The sequence below is a fragment of the Erinaceus europaeus genome, chromosome 4, assembly GCF_950295315.1.
Source record: "Erinaceus europaeus chromosome 4, mEriEur2.1, whole genome shotgun sequence".
In the NCBI taxonomy this organism is placed as follows: Eukaryota; Metazoa; Chordata; class Mammalia; order Eulipotyphla; family Erinaceidae; genus Erinaceus; species Erinaceus europaeus.
Genome location: NC_080165.1, coordinates 40,850,339 through 40,871,941, shown reverse-complemented (window position 1 = coordinate 40,871,941; position 21,603 = coordinate 40,850,339). Strand labels below are relative to the sequence as shown.

Sequence of the window (21,603 nt, the reverse complement as noted above, 5' to 3'; positions counted from 1 at the left end):
ACAATTACAGCCATCTCCCGAAACCCATGATGTGACCTGACACGATCTGGAGAACCTGATTCACAGACTCCAAAGGACAAGACTTTCCTACTGCCTTTCTCTCAACCATCGGTGTCTGCTCTTCCTGCTTCTGTTTCGCCCACCATGTTTTGGCGGTTCCAGGTCACTCTCTACAGAGAAGAAAAGTTCCAGTGGCCGTCCTCCTCCATCAAGATAGAAGTGTGGCATTTATTTCCTGGCCGTTGACATTGGACTGATGCTTCTATAGAACTTGCTGGACACTCCTTTTATACTGCTGGACTTCTTGAAGAATGACTGTAGCAGTTCATAGAACTTTCTGCCAGCTGACTCGGGATTTTGCAATGCCAGATCACCCCTCTAGCCCCTCGGCTTATCAGGCCCCCACTCCTCCACCCATCAGGCTCACTCTGTCTCTTGCTACTCTTACTTATCCCTCCCTGTCTTGTGCTAGTTCTTTTTGAAGACACTTACACACTATCATTCTGCTTTCTTCCCAACAGGTTTCTGTTTACCCCTACACTGCTATTCCCCTGACAGAGATGAAACCTTTTACAGACATTGACCCAGTTATATATGGCCATTAAGTAACAGGAAGATGTTGGGGAATTGTGAGAATATGGTTGAGCTTGGAAGGGCTTGAGCCTGAGGGGTGTGTCAATCCTGTTAGTCTCTCTCTCCACGGAGAGGTTGAGCAAGGAGGGACAGTAGAACCCCAAAAAAGGTGTGCCTCTTATCAGTCTCCCTGCCTCACAAAGTGCCCTGCACTCCTGATACTATGGCAAATAGTTAAAAAGAAAGGGGGAGATGTTGGGTAGTATGCCACCTCCCCCTGGCTTCTGCTTAACCATATGCCTATATAGGGATTTACTGAACCCATTCAAAGCTTTGGTCTATTTACATAAATCACTTTTACATTTACATTAAGCACTCCCTCCAGGGCATTGGTGGTTCAGTGATAGGATTCTCGCCTGTTCCGCCCCCTCCTTGTCACACTCTGATTTTCACCAGTCACTTTTCTCTCCACCCTCTCTATATCACATCCTGTTTCCACCCTACTTGGAGAGTATAAAAACAGCTGCTCTTCTGATTAAAGACACTTGGAAATTGCTTTCCGGCTCCGAGAGTTCCAGAGTCTATCTCCTGCGGAAGTTGGCACGGCACGAGTTCCTGATCCCTCTCCCACGCAGCAGCCTAGATCGGCTCCAGTTGAGTTCTCTCCAAGCCAGAGAGCACTAGCTCGGGAAGAAGTACCCTCAGGCTATCCCAGCAAACATCTGTCCTTGTTATCTTTCTTTAAAAAATTACATTAGTTATTTAATAGTGACTTGCATGATTAAATTCCAGGAATATTGTTCCACACAGTCACCAACACAACACAATACATACCACATACCACAATCACCCTATTCTCTTTCTCACATTGCTTTTCATAAAGAAAACAGTACATAGTTTAGTTGATATCATTGGTGGTTCTTGTTAACTCAATTAAGGTTGAGATATTATTTCCAAAGTAACCTATAAATTCACTATAATTCCCCCTAGTCGAAGTTCCACCAATGATTTTTTAGTACACAAATTTATATTGAAGTACAATTTATATGAAAATGTAATGGACTTATATTTTCCAAATTAATCTTGAAAATGAAAAGAAAGTTTTACATAATGACTTACTCTACTCTAAGGCTAAGCTAATTAAGACTTTGGGATACCAGCATAAAAAGTAGTAAGTCTGTGTTATAGAACTGATCGTATAGAACAGAAGTAGGCCTGAACTTATAGAACCAACTAATTTCAATGTAGGTTTGGAAAGAGAAAATGTTTTGGAAAATGATGCTGTGAAAAACAGTCCCATCAATCACTACCCCACAACACTCAGAAAATTTAATTTGGTGTTGGGATATTGTGCAGATGTAGTTGAACATTGGCAGGGCCCACAAACCACTATATTTCTATGCAAGTATTATTTACATATCCCCCACTACGTTATCCCCTCAGGGTATTGCTAATCCCACCAGCTTTCTACCTTCCCAGAATGCCTTTTTCTTTTCCCCACCTTCCCTAGCCAATCCATTCCCAACATGCCACTTCCGTTTTTACCCTATAAGCCCACAGCTATTCCTGGTCTTGCTTTTTTTTCTCTTCCATGACCTGGAGAATATCTGGAGAAGGGCTGGCATGCATAGAGGGAGGTGGCCATTTTGCTAGCTCCACGTGGCCTAAACCCACTGCGCTCACACTGGACTCTGGGGCTTCTTCATCAATAAAGATTTGCGTTCCCACTCTGCCAGGAGTTCCTGGTCTTTTCTCTCTCTGGCTAAGCTAGCCCGGCAATTTGGGACCTGCAAAATAACTTAATTCTGTAGTGTACTGCGTGACCATGAATGTGACCCAAGTTCAAATCCAACATTCACTGCAATAAAGGAAGCAGAAAAGTTGTGGTTTCTTTCACTCTCTGCAGCTCTTTGTCTCTATCTCTATCTGAAAAAAATCATGCTAAAATGGTGAAGCTCTGGTGATCTCAACAAAAACAAATAACTCAAAGTGCTTAATAAACTTATGAATAAAGACTAACTTTATAATGATTCTGTAATAAAATAGGACAATGGAAGGTGTAGGCAGGGTAGAGTTTGTTAGGATATAAGAAGTAAAAACAATGAAATTGATAAAGCAGACTTAAACAAAATCAAAAACTTGAACTAATGGGGCATTGTTAAGAAATTTAAAAAAGACACACCTGACAGAAGTTTTGGTATCCAGGATATGTAAAGTGCTTCTACCACATAATTATAAGGACAATTGAGTAAGGAGGTTAAATACTAGCTTATATTTCACTAAGGGATGTGGATATGAAATTGATAATAATATGTGGATATAAAATTGATAATAATCATATAGGAAAACTTTGACATCATTAATCATGAGAGAAATAAACATTAAACCACAATGAGAAACATTGACTGAAATTAATGCATTTACATGGAATACCAATAAGCAAATGTTGATCAAGAATGTAGAGCAACTGAAACCCTTATCTGTTTGCAGGACATGCATAAATGTGCAACTCCTTCAGAAAAAATTATTCTTATAAAATGGAGACTGAGGGGGTCAGGCGGTAGCACTATGGGTTAAGCACACATGGTGTAAAGTGCACTGACCTGCTTAAAGATTCCAGTTCCAGCCCCAGGCTCCCCACCTGCAGGGAGATTGCTTCACAGGCAGTGAAGCAGGTCTGCAGGTGTCTATCTTTTTCTCCCCTTCTCTGTCTCCCCTCCTCTCTCCATTTCTCTCTGTCCTATCCAACAACAACAGCAATTACAACAACAACAATAATAATGACAACAACAAAGGTAATAAGAAGGGCAATAAAATGGTAAAAAATGGCCTTCTGGAGCAGTGGATTTGTAGTGCAGGCACCAAGCCCAGGAGATAACCCTGAAGAAAAAAAAAAAAGGAGACTGTGTGCTGTGTGTTGGTGCATTTCTTTCTTTCCTTCTTTCTTCCTTCTTTTTTTTTTTCTTCCTCCAGGTTTGTTGCTGGGGCTCAGTGCCCACACTACAAATCTACTATTCCTGGAGGCCATTTTTCCAGTTTTGTTGCTTTTTTGTTGTTATTGTTACCACTGTTGTTGTTGGATAGGACAGAGAGAAATCGAGAGAGGAGGGGAAGACAGAGAAGGGGAGAGAAAGATACCTGCAGACCTGCTTCACTTCCTGTGAAGCGACATCTTTGCAGTTGGGGAGTAGGGGGCTTGAAACAGTATCCTTACTCAGGTCCTTGTGCTTTGGGCCTTGTGCGCTTCACCACTGCGCTACCACTGGGTCCCAGTGGTGGTGCATCATATAGAGAGCACACATTACAGTGCCCAAGGATCCAGGTTAAAGTGTCAGATGCCAGTGAAGCTCCACCTCCCAACCCTTGAAGCAATGCAGAGTGTCACTTTCTCTCTCCCTGTCTACCTCATCCTCATCTTTTCCTCTCAATTTTTCTTTGTCTATATCCAAAGTAAGTAAGTAAGTAAGTAAGTAAGTAAGTAAAATATGTAAGTCAGTAGTCGATCGGTTGGTCGATGGGTCGATCTGTTGGTGGTGGGTTGGTGGTGGGTCAGTCGGTCAGTAAGTAAGTAAGTAAATACTAAGTATACTGGCCAGGGAGGTGACTCAGTACATCTTTTGCATGTGTAAGATCCTTTTTTCAATCCCTAGCATATAATGAAGTACTGCTGTGGTATTATAAAGATAATAAACCCTTTTAAAAATTAAAGACTATGTATACATGTTCCTTGGGATATACAATTTCATTTCCAGATATTTTCAGAGAGATCTCTAAATATATGTACACACACACACACACACACACACACACACACACACACACACACACACACACACACACACACAGGCTTGACAGGGAATGGTCATAGCAGTTTTATTTTAAATAGAAATAACAGTAGTGCAGGAATTGATCAAGGGGGGAATTGATAAATTATGGAACTCATAAAAGAAAGAACAAACTACTAGTTCATGTAACAACATAGAATGATCTGCAATGTCTTTAAGCTGTATGAAAAACTTGTCATTTGGTTCTATTTGCATTAGGTCCTTGAATAGGCACAGTTACTTTATGATATATATATTGCTGGGGCTCAGTGCCTGCACTATGAAACCACTGGTTCTGTGGCCATTTTTTGGATAGGACAAAGAAAAATTGAGAGAGGGAGGGTAAGAACAGAGACAGGGAGAGAAAGATGACACCTTCAGACCTGCTTCACCACTTGTGAAGTGAGCCCCATTTAGGTGGGGAGCCAGTGGCTCCAACCTGAATCCTTGAGTTGGTCCTTGCACTTTGTGCTATGTGAGCTTAACCTGGGGCACCACTGCCTGGCCCCTGATACTTTTTTTTTCTTAGTACAGAAGAAAACAGGGTAGGAACTGACCAGGAAAGGGGATGCAGGGAATTTTTTCAGGTGTTGGTCATCTTTATCTTGATGAAATGTATGATACAAATGTTTATATTTGCTTAAGCTTATTGAGTAGTGAATTTAAAATGTATGTGTTTTACTGTACATTTTGCTAATAAAACGCTGAAGAACTGTTTTACATATTTTATTGAAGTAACATTGCAGCTTATAACTTGAGTTCCAGGTGTATAGCATTACATCTCAACACTATAAACCACATCAAGTTTAACACTAAAGGTCCAATAACTGTAAATGATACAAAAGGTTTAGTGGTGAAGGATATTATCTTTTGCATCTGCTTATATATGGACCAAAATACTTAATGATTAATGGATGGGGTGATGGATGGATGCATAGGTATCTGATAAAAATCAAACATAACCTAATGTGGTGGAGGAAAATTGGGTTTTCACTATGGAGCTCTCTCAACTTTTTCTATATACATGAAAAATTTATAAAATATTGAGAGAGAAGGCTATTTTTCTGTTTTAAGATTCATAGTTAGAAATAATCTAGCTTTGTTCATGTGAAGGAATTCAAACCTGATAACTTAAGCTTCTGAGTTGTTAAGTTACAGGACTTATGTTTGAATTCAGGGCATTTTAGATGTACAACCTGTGCCACCTCTGTGTTTCTGCACCATTTTCCAAATCCAAATACACAAAGATTTTCACTTAAAGCCAGAAGTGGGCATGAAACCCTTTTTGCTTTGAAGCACCGTGTCTACTCTCCCATTTAATAAACTAGACTTTAAAAAGGGATTTATTTATCTTATGACATAGTGAGAAAGAATCAACTCTGTCTTAGGCAATTCTAGGAATCTAGTCTGGGGCCTCCTACATACAAACCCTGCACTCCATCTGTTGAGTGCCCCCACAGCTACCTTTATTAAAAATAATTTTTAGTGAAAGAGATGTTGGCAGTCAAGTTATTGAGTAAAACTTTACTAGGTATGCATAAAAGATAAGTGTTTAATGAACAGAGTTAGAAAATGAGTCTCTGCATATTAGCTGTCAGGCTCAGGCAAAAATCAGTAAAGTCATGGTCCCCGTTGAATATACCTAAAATAGACCTACTAGCTTTTTCCAAAATGGACACCCCATATCTCAGCAGCTATAATCTTACCTTTAGATTCCTCATTATTAAATGATTTGTTCTGCTTTATATCTTAATACTTTTTCAGCCACCAAGTTGTAGATTCTACCTTGATGCCAACCTGACTTCACTGAATAGAAGACATCACTGATATGCCCAGGAACCCATCCTCTCCAGACCCCTGCCACACTAGGGAAAGATAGAAACAGGCTGGTAGTGTGGATCAACCTGTCAACGCCCATGTCCAGTAAAGAAGCAATTACGGAAGCCAGACCTTCCACCTTCTGCACTCCATAATGATTCTGGGTCCATGTTCCCAGAAGGATAAAAAATAGGAAAGCTATCAGGGGAGGGGATGGGATACGGAATTCTGGTGGTGGGAATTGTATAGAATTGTACCTTCTTTTTTTTAAGATTTTATTTATTCATTAATGAGAAAGATAGGAGGAGAGAGAAAGAACCATACATCACTCTGGTACATGTGCTGCCAACCAGGGATTGAACTCAGGACCTGCTGCTTGAGAGTCCAATGCTTTATCCACTGCACCACCTGCTGGACCACAGAATTGTACTTTCTTTTCCTAGAGTCTTTTGATTATTATTAAATCAATTTTTAAAAAAGTAAGTAAGTCTAAAGATTTTTTCCATTCTGAATCACTGGGGATTTTAGATACAAAAGTATAAAATTCCAAGTATTTTTCATTCTAAGTCCATGCATGTCTATATCTTATTTTTCCCCATCCAAGCAACATTTCAGTGGTATCTTGCAGATGATTTACAAGCAGGTCTCCATGTGATTCTAAAAGGGTCATAGAATTTCATGTCTAAGGCTCCAAGCGCCCAGGTTCAGTCTCCAGCAAAGCCATAAGCTAGAGCTGAGCAGTACTCTACTGTTTCTTTCTTTTTATTTATTTATTTTCAATTTTTTTCTTTTTATTTATTTATTTTCCCTTTTGTTACCCTTGTTATTTTATTGTTGTTGTAGTTATTGATGTCTTTATTGTTATATAGGACAGAGAGAAATGGAGAGAGGAGGAGAAGATAGAGAGGAGGAGAGAAAGATAGACACCTGCAGACCTGCTTCACTGCCTGTGAGGTGACTCGCTTGCAGGTGGGGAGCTGGGGCCTCGAACCAGGATCCTTACGCCAGTCCTGGTCCTTGTACTTTGTACCACGTGCACTTAACCCACTATGCTACCACCTGACTCCCTACTCTGGTGTTTCTATCTGTTGCTCTCTCTCTGTGTATCTCTCTTATTAAAATAAAATAAACAAAATATTTTTAAAAGGCAACACAATAGGCTTACTGAGCAGTATAGAGGAGTGGGAATAATGGAAAATTGGGTGAGCTGCACATGGGACTGACTTTAACTGGTCTCACTACTTTATACAATTCCGTTAACCTTCCTCAGTGTCATCTTTGATCCTTCTTTCTTTACTAATGTAAGGGCTTAAAAAAAAAAAAGAGAAGAAGCAAATTTTAAGTTAGAAAAAGAATTGAGGTAATAAATTTCAACTCCCTCACTTTATTGGTGAGATAAATGTAATTTTTTCAAGGTAACAGAGCTGGGTAGAAATAAAGTCATGCCTCAAAATACCTTATCTCCATAAGAGTTTAGTATAATTTCCCCTTCACAGCTAACCTTCATGCAGTAAGTGGGAAGGCACTTCAACGCTGAGTACACCATGGGTATGCACAGTGTTGTTATTGATATTTCCCTAAGACACATGTAAATATTGTATATATTACAGAATAGGTCTTCTGGGTTATATGTATATAGAGATTTTATGATAAATCTATAACCATAAAAGTAGTATAAATAACTGTGGGGAAGTGGTCCCTTAAGTAAAATGCATCATTTTGTTAATACTATAACCACTATGCTGAATCTTTTTAATAGATTATTCTTAAATGAAATATTCAATACTTTTAAGAAATTTTGCGATTCAATATTTCATATATCAATGTTCTACTGAGACTTAGTTGTATAAAAGTATAGGGAGTAACACTACAGTACTATAATTTGAAATGGTAAAATTTTAGCAACAATGTGATTAAATATGATTTTTTTCCAAATGTATTTTCATTCATGCTTAAAAACACTAAACATTTTGACATGAAATGGACAACATTTCTTTAAATGTGTATTAGAAGTTTTTATGTTGTGGGTATTTGTGCTTCATAAACATATATATATATAAGCACCATGCATATATCTACATCTTTATTAAATTATTATTTCAATAACATTTTATCAGCTTTGACATTTTTATACAATGTCACCAGAGGGACCTCCAGTGTGATACTGTCTCCAGTTCTGTCTGTCTAAATGAATGAATGAATGGACAGTCCAAAGCAGTGAAATTTCATGTATGCAACACCCCTCAAAAATGTATAATTGTATACCTTATACTTTACTGCTTTAATCTTTTTCATAGTTCAGACTATTAATGAGGTTCAACAACAACAACAATAATATTTTTACCCAAGCACTTCTCAGCTCTAGCATATGGTGTTGCTTCAGTTTAAAAGTTGGATGTCGGGAGTTGGGCAGTAACACAGCAGGTTAAGTGCATTTGGCATGAAGTGCAAGGACTGGCATAAGGATCCTGGTTTGAGCCCCCGACTCCCCACTTGCAGGGGGGTCACTTCACAAGTAGTGAAGCAGGTCTGCAGATGTCTATCTTTTTCTCCCCTTCTCTGTCTTCTCCTCCTCTCTCCATTTCTCTCTGTCCTATCTAACAATGACTACATCAATAACAACAATAACTACAACAACAATAAAAAAACATCAAGGGCAAAAAAAAGGGAAATAAATATAAAAAAATTAAAAGTGGAATGTCAGACCCTCAGGTATGAAATTCCTGTGCATAATCACTTTACTATCTCACCACCCTTATACTGATAATTGTCTACTTGACTGATTATCTTTATCATTTATTTTACTCTTTGGAAATATTTATTTTACTCTTTGGAAATCTTTCTTCAAATTTGTATCTGGGTCCTACTTGCAAGATAGTATGCTTGAAAAGGTTCCTGCTTTGCCATGTACTCAACCCAGGTTCCAGCCTAGCCCCTACCATACTGGGGAAGCTTTGGCACTGTAGTATCTTTCCCTCTATCTTGTTGTAACTCTGTATCTGTAAAAAGGCAACATGAAGTAGTCAAGCCCTGGTGATGACCAAAAAAAGTGTTATCTGATAGCAAAATATTCCATTCTATACTTAACATACTTACTATCTCTCCCTGTCCCTGTCCCTCTCCCTCCCCCCTCCCCCTCTTCCTCTCCCTCCCACCCTCACTCCCTCTTCATTCTTTTTTCTTATCATCACCAATACTTCACCTTTTCAGGGTCAACTTTTCCAGGTAGGATACAGAGACATGAGGTGGGGGTGGGCATAGATACTACAGAACCAAAGCTTCCTCTAATGCAGTGGGAACTTGTCTTGAGTTTGGGTTGTGCTCATGGCAAAGCAAGTACACTATCCAAATGTACTGTTCTGCCAACCCAACATTATGTTCTTTGTTTTTAAAAGTGTTTCTCTTGTGGCAAATATATTCTTTCCTTTTAAAAAGCATTGTTTTCTTTCATATCAGACAGTTTATATGACAGAGAGAGAAGCCAGAGCACTGCTCTGGTATATGAGGCACCAGGGAATGTCAGACATGCAAATTCTGTGTTCTAGCAGATTAATTATTTCCATGGATGCTATATTTATGCTTTTACATGCACTCTGTCAATCTGTGCTATTTTGTTAGTATTTACACCAAGGTTAAACGTACGTTCTCCATTAAATTATTTCACTTCATCTCTGCTCTATCCAGCTTCTTACTCTTCACCTTATAGATTATTTGATAATCTTTTCATATTCTATTGAGCTTATTAAATGTATGTAATTTAGCTTAATATCTTAGAATATTTAGTATTTTACTTAGATATTACACTATGCATGCTAGCTATTGTACAGTTTACAAATAGTTAATATTCTATAAATTGTCATAGAATGTAGAAAAAATTGTGAAGATAGGTTGACCCCCTTTTACTGTCTTGTGACCTTTGTATATATTATATATGAATATACATAGGAAATTTCAATATTTAATAAAATAACTTTTATTTTACACAGTGAAATTGAATAGTATAGTTTAAAGAATTTAAGACAGGTTACATTATTTGGGAATTTACCATTTCTACTACAGAGAGTTGGTTAAATATGGATATATTGGTTATAAATTATGAAGTTAGTTATTTAGCAAAAGTTTATAAATATAACATATAGGCTGGGTGGTAGAACACCTGGCTGAGTACATATGTTACCATGTGCAAGGACCCAGGCTTAAGCCCCTGGTCTTCATTTGCATTGAAAAGCCTTACAAGCAGTGATGACTGCCTGTGCTGCTGGCCTCTCTTTCTCTCCCTCCCTCACTCCCACCCTTCCTGTATACCCTCTCAATTTCTCTTCTTAGCCAATATATAATAAATCAATAAAAACTTAAAATAGTAGAAATATAAAGTATAGCATAGTGATTATAGTAATGGTACTATATTGAATATTGATGATTTTCTCAGAGAATGCAGTGATCAGTTCAATATATATGTATAATATATATCAAATAATCATAGTGTCTTCATTAGAGTTATATCATATTTATTAAACAGTAATGATTTATTTCTCAATCTCTTTCTCCTCTAATTCTTGTACTGCAATATTTTCTTCTTTGTCCTTGGGAATTTTCTCTTGGGCCTCTAAAGCTCTTTTCATCTACTTTATTAATTTTCACACTTTTATATTGGCTGATTACCAGGAGCTGATCACCAAGTTTCTCATTTTTATTTTATTATTTTTATACTTCTTTTGAATCTCTGAGAAAGTTTTTCTATTTTAATTACTGTGTATTTATTTATTTATTTATTTATTTATTTATTTATTTTGCCTCCAGGTTATCACTGGGGCTCAGTGTTTGCGCTACGAATCCACTGCTCCTAGAGGCCTTTTCCCCCATTTTTGTTGCCCTTGTTGTTACTGTTGTTGTTGGAGAAGATAGAAAGAAATTAAGAGAAGAGGGGAAGACAGAGGGGGGGGGGGAGAGAAAGATAGACACCTGCAGACCTGCTTTACCACTTGTGTGTGTGGAGGGCAGGGGTGACTAGAACCAGAATCCTTATTCTGGTCCTTGTGTTTCATGCCATGTATGCTTAACCTGCTGTGCCACCACCCATCCCCCTATATTTGATTTTTTTCATTATTGTAGTTGTTTTTCTTTGTTAAGAGTTTGTGTATTTATTTTGTAGTAACATTTTCTTTTACTCATAGTGTAAATATAATAGGTGCTTAAATATTTTTCTTGATAGTTCCATCAAAGAAATCATCTTATTTTTTGTCTTTTTCCTTAAAAACTGGTCATATGCTCCTATTTCTTTAATACATACTTTTATATAATATTATATATATATATATATATATGTATATATATATATATATATATATATATATATATATATATATATATTAGAACCATTGAAACCGATTCATGTATGCTTACCTTAGGAATTAAGAGAATTAAGATCTTATCTTTTCTGTCATCTTTGGGGTGCTCCCTATACTTCTTTACTTTTGAATATCTTTATTTCTGGTTTCCTTTGTCAGAAAAACAGTTTGCCTGCTTGTGCAATTGCCATTGCACTGCCGTTTGGTAAGTAGGTGATATATATGGGATCATACTACCACATAAAAAATACCAGCAAAATAGGAGCCCATTGACTTTAAATGTCAGAAATAATTCTTTAGGAAGTCGGGCGGTATCTCAGCAGGTTAAGCGCACTTGGGGCAAAGCACAAGGACAGGCATAAGGATTCCTGTTTGAGCCCCAGACTCCCCACCTGCAGGGGGGTCGCTTCACAGGTGGTGTAGCAGGTCTGTAGGTGTCTATTTTTCTCTCCCTCTCTCTGTCTTCCCCTCCTCTCTCCATCTCTCTCTGTCCTATCTAACAATGACGACATCAACAACAACAATAATAACTACAACAACAATAAAAAAACAGGGGCAACAAAAAGGAGAAGAAATAAAGTGAAAAAAATAATAATTCTTTACACTTCACTATGCTTTTTCATTGCTGTTGTTGCCGCTGAAACTTTGCCACTCCTGGTCAACCTTTTTCAGATAGAAACAGAGACAGAGAGATGGGGAGACTCCACATTGCTGAAGCTTCCCCACATGCTGTAGAACATCTATTCCTGTGATGTACTAGGGGCAGAAACCCAGCTCACATCCCTGGCTAACAGCCATCCTTTCAGCTGAGCTATAACCATCCAATTATTATTACTGTTCTTATTATAATTATGTTGAATATAGTAGTACATTTTTCTCCTTCACTGGTTTATTAAACATACCTTTGGTTATATATGTGAAGAACTTGGAGCTATCAGGTGAAAGCTGTGTTAAAGGGGTATTATTACTCACATGTATAATTAATCCCCAGATATTTTTAAAAAGTTGCTCTTTATATATTTTACTTAAGAATAAAAAAGCTGAAGAGTTAACACCAATAGCAGTATTTCCTGGTGTAAAATGTATCAAGATCAGAAGCAGCTTTCTTATAAAGGTATGTTTATATAATGACAGTATGTGAGAAAGGATAAATTACTATGTTTAAAAAGATTTTCAATTTGAAAATATACAGTATTATTTTTATCTTTTTCTCAGAACAATTAGATGGACTGCTATGAATAACATGTATGACTAGATGATTCTTGAAGTAATAAAAAATGGAAACAACAAGGTCATTTTAAGGAACAATGAATCTAAATTGTTAAAAAAAAAAAAAAAACAAAGGATATGTGATCATGTGATTAAAACATAAGATTTTCCCATATGTCAAAGATGTCCTTTTGACCCTGCATTAGATAAAGCTATTTAAATAGTAATCAGAGAAGGAACACATTGCACTTTAGGTGAAAGAATGTCTTAAAGGGCTCTTTCCAAGCATTTTTTTCATTCTTGCTTGCTGCTTCAAATTATGAGTACAAAACATAGCAATTATCTGAATGTATATTATTATTATTAGTAGTAGTAGTAGTAATATGATTCATTGTTAAATTTGACATTTTGTTAGATGGCAGTAAGAGGTTTTTTTAATATCTGGCTAATAATCTATTTTATTATTTCAAAATGATCCCAATGTTCCACATTTAAGAAATTCAAATATAATTTGCATTTAGTAACCTACAAGTCTTATATGTCTTATATGTAAATGTACAATGAATGTTCATATATACTTAGTACTTAATATAGGTAACACAAATCAAAACAGAAAATCTTTCTAATCCTGGCTGGAATTTTATTCTTTTCCTGTTTGTTTCAATAATACCCAGTTAATAACTTTTGACTTTCATCAGCACAGATTTCTTTTTTTTAAATTTATATTTATTTATTTATTTATTGCCTCCAGGGTTATCACTGAGGCTCAGTGCCTGCACTAAGAATCCACTGCTCCTGGAGGCTATTTTTATTGCCCTTGTTATTTATCATTGTTGTTATTATTATTGTTGTGTTGTTGTTGGATAGGACAGAGAAATCAAGAGAGGAGGGGAAGACAGAGAGGGGAGAGAAGGATAGACACTTGCAGACCTGCTTCACTGCTTGTAAAGCGACCTCCCTGCAGGTGGGGACCCGGGGGCTTCATCCAGGATCCTTACTCCAGTCCTTGCTCTTTGCACCATGCATGCTTAACCGGCTGCGCTACCGCCTGGTTCCCTCTTCAGCACAGATTTCTTAAACTGCTTTTGAGTGGAATAAAGACTGTGTACTCTTTTAGGTAGTAATTTGAAATCTGTCTTACGTATTGATACTTCCTTTGTTGACTCTACTGAAGAGTCTTCAGCTTTGACAATATGCCTCAGTTTCATAGCCATTTTTTTTCTTTTGTTGATTTGCTTCCTTTTAGAGAGCTTTTTTTTTTTTTTTCTCTCCAGTTTTATTGCTGGGGCTTGGTGCCTGCACTATGAATCTACTGCTTCTGGAGATTATTCCCCCCACCCTGTTTGTTGCCCTTGTTGTTTAAAGGGAGTTTTATATAAATAAAAGTACTTAGAGTTTTTTTTGATATGTCATTTTGTGGATATAGTCCACTAGTTTATTATAAATCATTGTGCATATAGCAGTTTGTTTATGGAATTTTCTTTTTTTAAAAGTGTCTCCTTTTCTTTCTTTCTCTCTCTCTTTCTTTTCCAGAATCCTGCTCAGCTATGGTTTATGGTAGTGCAGGGGACTGAACCTGGGACTCTGGAGCCTCAGGCACAAGAGTCTCTTTGCATAACTATTATGCTACCTACCCCCATTCCATTTATGGAATTGTCATGTTAATTTTTTTCCCCACCAGGCTAATCACTGGGGCTGGGTGCCTGCAAAATGAATTCATTGCTCCTGGTGACCATTTCTTGCTCTCTCACCTCTTTCTTCTTCCTCCTCCTCTTTGGATAAACACAGACATTGAGAAGAAAATGAGAGGGAGGGAAGGTAAGAGGAAGGGAGAGAAAGGGAGACAGAGAAAGAGAGAGAGAGAGAGGGAAAGAGAGAGAGAGAGAGAGAGAACTACTTCATTACTCATGAAGCTTTCCTCCATGCATGTAAGGGACCTGGAGTCCTTGTACATGGTAATCTATAGACCTTGTACATGGTAATCTATAGACTCTACCAGATGCAGCACTGCCAGGCCCGTAATGTTAGTTTTAGAAGATATTTTGCTACCAAAAAATACAGTGATCTTACCTTCTAAAACTATGTGAAATCTTTTAAACATTTTTGAAAATGTATTCTGTTTTTCAAAACAGATTGAACCTATTTGATCCTACTCTAAAAGCTATACAGGATAAGAAAAAAATAAATATTTTGTAAAGTAAAAGCACATAAAATTAAGCCATAGCAAATACATTAAATTCTCACATTTTCCTAACAAGTTGCATTATCATTTTACCCTTCTAAGACTAATTGCATGTTTCTACTTCTTTTCTCTATGATGCTGTTTCACTCTACTACATAATAGGCAATTGACTTGCCCATCTCTCCATGAGACTGTGAGCTCTTTTGAGACAAAGACCAGCTTTGTCTTGTCTTCCATCCATATTGTCTAGCACTTTGCCTGGAATATGGTAGTTTCAGGTTGTATCTTGAGTCAACTGGATAATTGCCTTTTGCCTGGGATATTTACTTTGCAAATTGTTTTTGCTATGGAAACATAACATACACTTGCTTTTAGTTCAGGAATTTATGATTCCCTTTATGTTTTAAGTCTTTTGTTTAGTGTATAAGCTGATTTATTATCCCAGTTTCCTGTTATGTAGAGTAAGCTTTTGATGAAAATGCACATTACCAAAACCTATATAAGATTCCCATTTTGTTGGCATAATAACTTTTGTTAAATAACTGATATGTCATTGAGAAAAACAACATCAGTGGTCCGGGAGGTGGTTCAGTGGCTGCAGCACTAGACTCTCAGGCACAAGGTCCTGAGTTCAATCCCCGGCAGCACATGTACCATAGCGATGTCTGGTTCTTTCTCTCCTGTCTTTCTCATAAATAAATAAATAAATAAATAAATAAGAAAGAAAGAGAGAAAGAAAGAAAGAAAGAAAGAAAGACAACTTCAAATGTATACTTTGGGTCTCTCTGTGTGCATATAAAGCTTTCTATATGTTTCTAACTCATCTTTGAGTCTATGTGTATAGTACTTAGTGTGTTATATATTACATTGTTGGAAAAGTCATGATGGAGCAGGGGTAGATAGCATAATAGATATGCAAAGTGACTCTGAGGCCTGAGACTCCAAAGACCCAGGTTCAATCCCTGCACCACCATAAGTCAGAGCTATGCAGTGCTCTGGTTAAAAAAATAATAATAATAGTAAAACAACAAGCGCAACATAAAAGGGAATAAATAAATGTAATAATATTAATAAAATTAAAAATAAAAGTCATGACATGTTTTTCCATTCAAAAATGCATCATGGCTTTTTTGATAACCCAATATTTGGTATATAGACTATAAACATCATTATACTTAATTGTTTTTAATATTTTACTCAACGAAAAGACCTTGAACTTATGCATGAATTTCATTATTCCTGGGATTTCTATGTTGATCCAAAGGTCATTATTCTTATTATCCAAGATCCCTCCCCCCTTATTTTCCTTTAATAGATCCTTACAATGCCCATCTGTCTGTGGTTAAGGGTATAACCTTTTCTGAGCAAGGCAGGATGGCAGATGGACAGCAGATGGGAGTTTTGCCCTGCCTCATGGTTCAGACGCTGGCCCAAGCAGAAACTGCCAGGATCTGTCAGTTTTTCCTCACAGTTTGTGGTTCTAGTATTGAGTTTGGGTTTGAATTGTCATAGGTCTGGCCCTGCCATTGGTCATTATAACTAGTGAGTGATCTTTTACATTAAGTATAGGAACACCCAGGTAATACTGTAGAAATACTTGGGATGAAATGTTCCTTTTATTCAGTCCCATGCTGGACCCTGAGCCTTCACAGCTAATTTACAAAATAAAAGTTGCATAATTAGAGGCGCTATTGTCATCTAGGTATATACCAATTTATAAACTATAATTCTGTCTCTTTGCATTTATATAAAAATCACACAAGGAAACAGATTCAAAGTACACTTTGATAGGGGTTTGATTCTTGAACCAAATGTGTGTGTGTGTGTGTGTGTGTGTGTGTGTGTATGTATGTATGTATGTATTATTTTTTGTCAAGCTGTCATTGTTCGGAACTCCTAAGGGGTGCTGTGTTATTAAACTTGGTTGAATGAGAATATTTTGAATGTAGTAACTATAATGTCTTCTCTGGTAGCATTAAAGGAAAGTTCAGAAAAGACTGCTAATCTTGACAATGAGAAAGATATTTTAAAGCTATTATTATCAACAGGGGTTGGGTGGTAATGCACCAGGTTACACACAGAGTATTAAGCCTAAGAGCCAGCACAATGTCTGGGTTTGAACCCTATTCTCTATTTGCTATAGGGAGGCTTCAATAGTGGTGAAGCAGGTCTGCAAGTGTTTATCTTTTTTCTCCCTCTCTGCCTACACCTCCTCTTTCAGTTTCTCTCTGTCCTATCCAATGAAACAGAAAAGAGAAGAAAGAGGAGGAAGGAGAAAGAGAGAGAGAGAGAGAAAAAAAAAAACAGGCTGTAGGAGCAGTGGATTTGCAGTACTGGCACTGAGCCCTAGTGATAACCCTGGAGGCAAAAAGAAAAAAAAAGTATTATTAACTAACAACACATAATCCTTTTAAAAGTGCATACATATGCTTACAGCATTGCTAGTTACTCTTTTCATTTTAGAAAGAAATGAACCACACAGTAATAAATACATGAGGCTGTGTGTATCTAATGGAGGCAAAGTCTTTGTAGCTGAGCTATGAGTCAAATTATGTGCTGAGCTAATAGTGTTTTTCTTAGTTTATTTAGACATGAGTTTCACAGGGATCATAATATGGCCCTTTCTCAGTTGAATTGGGTTACAATTTTGATTAAGCACACAGTTTTTATAAGGATATGTATCCGAAAACCTAAAATAAGTCTGCACTGTAAGTATAGAAAGCCACTATTCTCTCCCAAGTCATTAGCAGCTTATCACCTAGTATTAAATATAGACCCTTAGAATGTCCCTTTTCTTTCCTGTACTCTTAACTAAGTTGATAGTGATGTTAGTTCAGTTTGAATAGTTTTTCCTTGTTGATTATTATGCCCCCACATGCAATAGCCGTATTATATATTATTGCTTTATTTTACCTTTGGTACTTCACTGGGGTGATTCCACTCCTCTTTTTAGAATGTTATTTTTTTCCTCCTTTCAATCTCAGAAAAAGTGGCAGAAAGAGCAGGAGTGATACCACAGCACCATTTCATCATTTGTGAAGCTTCCCCTGTGCATAGCACTCCCATGTGGTACTCATACTCAGGTTAGCACGCATGGTAAAGTGATTATTATACAATTTATTAATATCAGTATTTCTGTTTGAATAGTTTTATATTTTTACAAATCCAGGCTTGCTTCTGAGTACTTATGGTAGATTATGTCATTTCAGTTGATTCCTTCTAGTTAATCTAGATACCTGCAATTAGAATTCCCTGCATGCTTTGGAATCTAGACTGCTAGACAGTAATTTATCCAAACCACAGGTAAACCATAATTTATAAAATAAATATAATAAATTCCATTGTAAAATATTTTAATGCTTTCAGTTTTCTTTCATGAATTAACAAGTATATGTAAATTGAATAAATGCATCTGCTTATATTTCTGCATGAAATTGTGTGTGTTTCTTTATTTTTAATTGTCCATTAAGGTTATGTATTTGACAGGTGTCTGTGATAGCTTTGTTTTGGAATCTTCACACTTCTTTTGGGTCTTCCTCAAAATCAACTTGTTTATTCATCCCTTTAAAGAACTCTTGAAATAAGAAAAAAAAAATAATAATAATAACAATAACAATAATAATAATAATAATAATAATAAGAAGAAGAAGAAGAAGAAGAAATGGTTACATTGCTTGTCCATGACGGCTTAATGGGCTGTTATGCTACTTATAAATGCACAGATCTTGCTAACATGATTTCAGGTGAGATGTGGACAGGATCTAATTAGTTATAAATCTGTAAATGCTTGAACAGAGGCTTAACTTGAAATTCTCCATCTGACTGATGCCTCTACAACACTCTAATCCCCGAAAGCTGTCTTATAATGAATTCCCATTAGCCACAGAGTTAAGGCAAAATCATGAACTTGGAGAAACTATGCAATCCTTGTGACTTAGCCAGTTAGAGCTTTGCTTTTTTTTTTTTTTTTTTTTTTACTTCACTGTTTCCTTCCCCAAGTCTTTTCTTTATCTCTCTTCTGGAGACAGCTCTTAGCAAAAAAAAAAGGTTATAACTGCAGCAAGTTGTTCTACAGACAACCTTTAGACTGACATTGAACATAAGCATTTAGTATCTTATATTTAATCATTTGTTAGATTGCTAGTGGTTATGTACTTAAAGTGCTTTGCCCATGATTTTTCCTTTGTTGAGTTTTTAAAGTCATGTTGTGCTAGCAGAGAAGAAAACTTAATAACCAAGAAAACAAATTTAAGTTCAGTATTCAATATGAGGAACTAGTGCTTTATAACTATAGGAATTACCACTGGCTATATATAACGGTTAAGTTAAAAGAAAAACAAAATCATTCCATTCAAGAAACATATTCTAATAGTGCAAGTGATGAAGACAGACAAGCATATTGTAGAATGTCAAATTGTAATAAATGTAAAAGCATTAAGGTAAGTAAAAATAATATTAGAAAGAGACAGAGGTGATACTTTATAAAGGGTGGTCAGAGAAAGTCACTAATTAGCATGTGTCTATGTAATTTTTATATTTAGCTTTTTATTGACAGATTGAGAATTTTATGAATCCTAAGTATAAAGTTTTTATGAGTTTGTATGTAATACATATATTCTTTTTAAAAAATATATTTATTTATTTTCCCTTTGGTTGACTTGTTGTTTTTTATTGTTGTTGTAGTTGTTATTGTTGTTATTGATGTCATAGTTGTTGGATAGGACACAGAGAAATGGAGAGAGGAGGGGAAGACAGAGAGGGGGAGAGAAAGATAGACACCTGCAGACCTGCTTCACCACCTCTGAAGCGACTCCTCTGCAGGTGGGGAGCCCGGGGGCTCAAACTGGAATCCTTAGTCTGTCCTTGTGCTTCACTCCACATCGCTTAACCTGCTGCACTGCCGCCTGACCCCCATAATGCATATATTCTTATAGATACATAAAGCACTTTTTATTTTCTTCTTGAGTAACAGATATGGAAGTAAGCTGTGAGAGTACCATTCTATCATATGAGATACTGGGTATCAAAGCCAGGCTTCACACATGAGTCAATTCTACTGTCCCTGTACATAAAATTTTTATCACCAGAAAAAAAAATTAAGCAGTATTTTTGTTTAATCATTTTTTGGGGGGAAGAAACGGCTTATCGTATAGTTGTTGGCATATGGATGCAGCTGTTCATCTCCATATGATAGGTGTCTGTACCTATCTCACCCCCAATTTAGGTCCTTTTCACCATCATTTGCAACACCCCAATGGTCTCTCCACCCTTATCTTCCTTCCTTCCTTCCTTCCTTCCTTCCTTCCTTCCTTCCTTCCTTCCTTCCTTCCTTTCACTGGAGCACTGCTGTGCTTTGTAGTGGTAATATGGATTGAATCTGGGAGCTTACAGCCTCAGGCATGAAGGTCTTCTGTATAACCACTATGTTGTCTCCCCAACCCAGCTTTTATATTTTCAACTTTGAAAATATTGAAATTTTGGAATTCTATTTAAGATATAGAAAGATTAAAAAATAAATGCTGTCACCCTTATAACAACTATAAAATGATCAATAATTCATAAATATGTCACTCTTGAACCTATGACTCAGCTGAATTCCCAAGAAACCAGCTGCCTTGAAACTGAAAGAAGTGCCACTGTATCTATAGACACGGGGTACAAGCCCCTGCTTACCTGGAGTCAGATGTGTATGAATCCTGACAAGCAGAATTCACCTAACATTTTTTATTTAATATTTTCCTTTTCTCTTTCTCTCTTTCTTCCTTTCTCTCTTCCTTCCTTTCTTTATTTCTTTCTTTTCTTCTTTTTTTTTCCCCTCCAGGGTTATAGGTGGGGCTTGGTGCCTGCACTACAAATTCACTGCTCCTGGTGGTCATTTTTTCCTTTTTTTTTCTTTTTTTGTTGGATGGGACAGAGAGAAATTGAGAGGGGTGGGGAAGCTAGAAAGGGAGAGAGACAGAGAGACATCTGCAGACCTGCATCACCTCTCGTGAAGCTTCTCCCCTGTAGGTAGGGTGCTGGGGCTCGAACTGGGGTCCTTGTGCAGGTCCTTCCCTTCACTTCAGACTATGTGCACTACTGCCTGGCTCCCATGAACATTTTCTTAAAGATTTAGTAATGGTTCACCAATTTTAGGATTACAGGGGAATTATTCTCCACCACATCCACCAAGGTTCTGAACCCCCATCCCCAGTCACCCAATAATAACCACTTTAGTTCTCACAAGAGTCTCAGAGATAGTTTTCCTACCAGTGTGTGTGTGTGTGTGTGTGTGTGTGTGTGTGTTATGTGTTTTAATTCTCTTTATTTCACATTTGAATGAAACCATCCATATGTCTTTAGCTTCCTTACTTTCCTAAGCATAATCACCTTCAGTTCCATCCATTTGCCCCAGAGGACAGTGTCATCTTTTCTCATTGCTGAGTAGTACTCCATTAAATGTGTGTCCCATGATTTCTATTATGTCCCATGATTTCTCTCTAAGCATTTATTCATGGGTGTTTAGCCTTCTTCCACTCCTTGACTGGTGTTAACAATACAGCTGTGAACAAGGGTGCATATGTTCCTTCAAATTAATGTTTTCTTGTGTTATGGATATATGTCTAAGAGTGGTGTTGCTGGATCACAAGACATTTTCATTTTTGTTTCT

At 36.9% G+C, this 21,603-nt stretch overlaps 1 long non-coding RNA gene across 5 annotated transcripts in view; it reads left to right on the top strand.

Moving 5' to 3' along the window:
• LOC132538052 (uncharacterized) overlaps positions 1-21,603 on the top strand; it is a 259,911-nt gene that overhangs the window by 199,603 nt on the left and 38,705 nt on the right. For 4 of the 5 annotated variants that reach the window (XR_009549459.1, XR_009549456.1, XR_009549455.1 and 1 more), the window contains one exon: positions 17,939-18,096. The exons of the other annotated variant lie outside the window; for it this stretch is intronic. This is a non-coding gene — a long non-coding RNA (uncharacterized LOC132538052). Of the gene's footprint in view, positions 1-17,938; positions 18,097-21,603 lie in introns of those variants that run through there. 5 annotated transcript variants of the gene reach the window in all.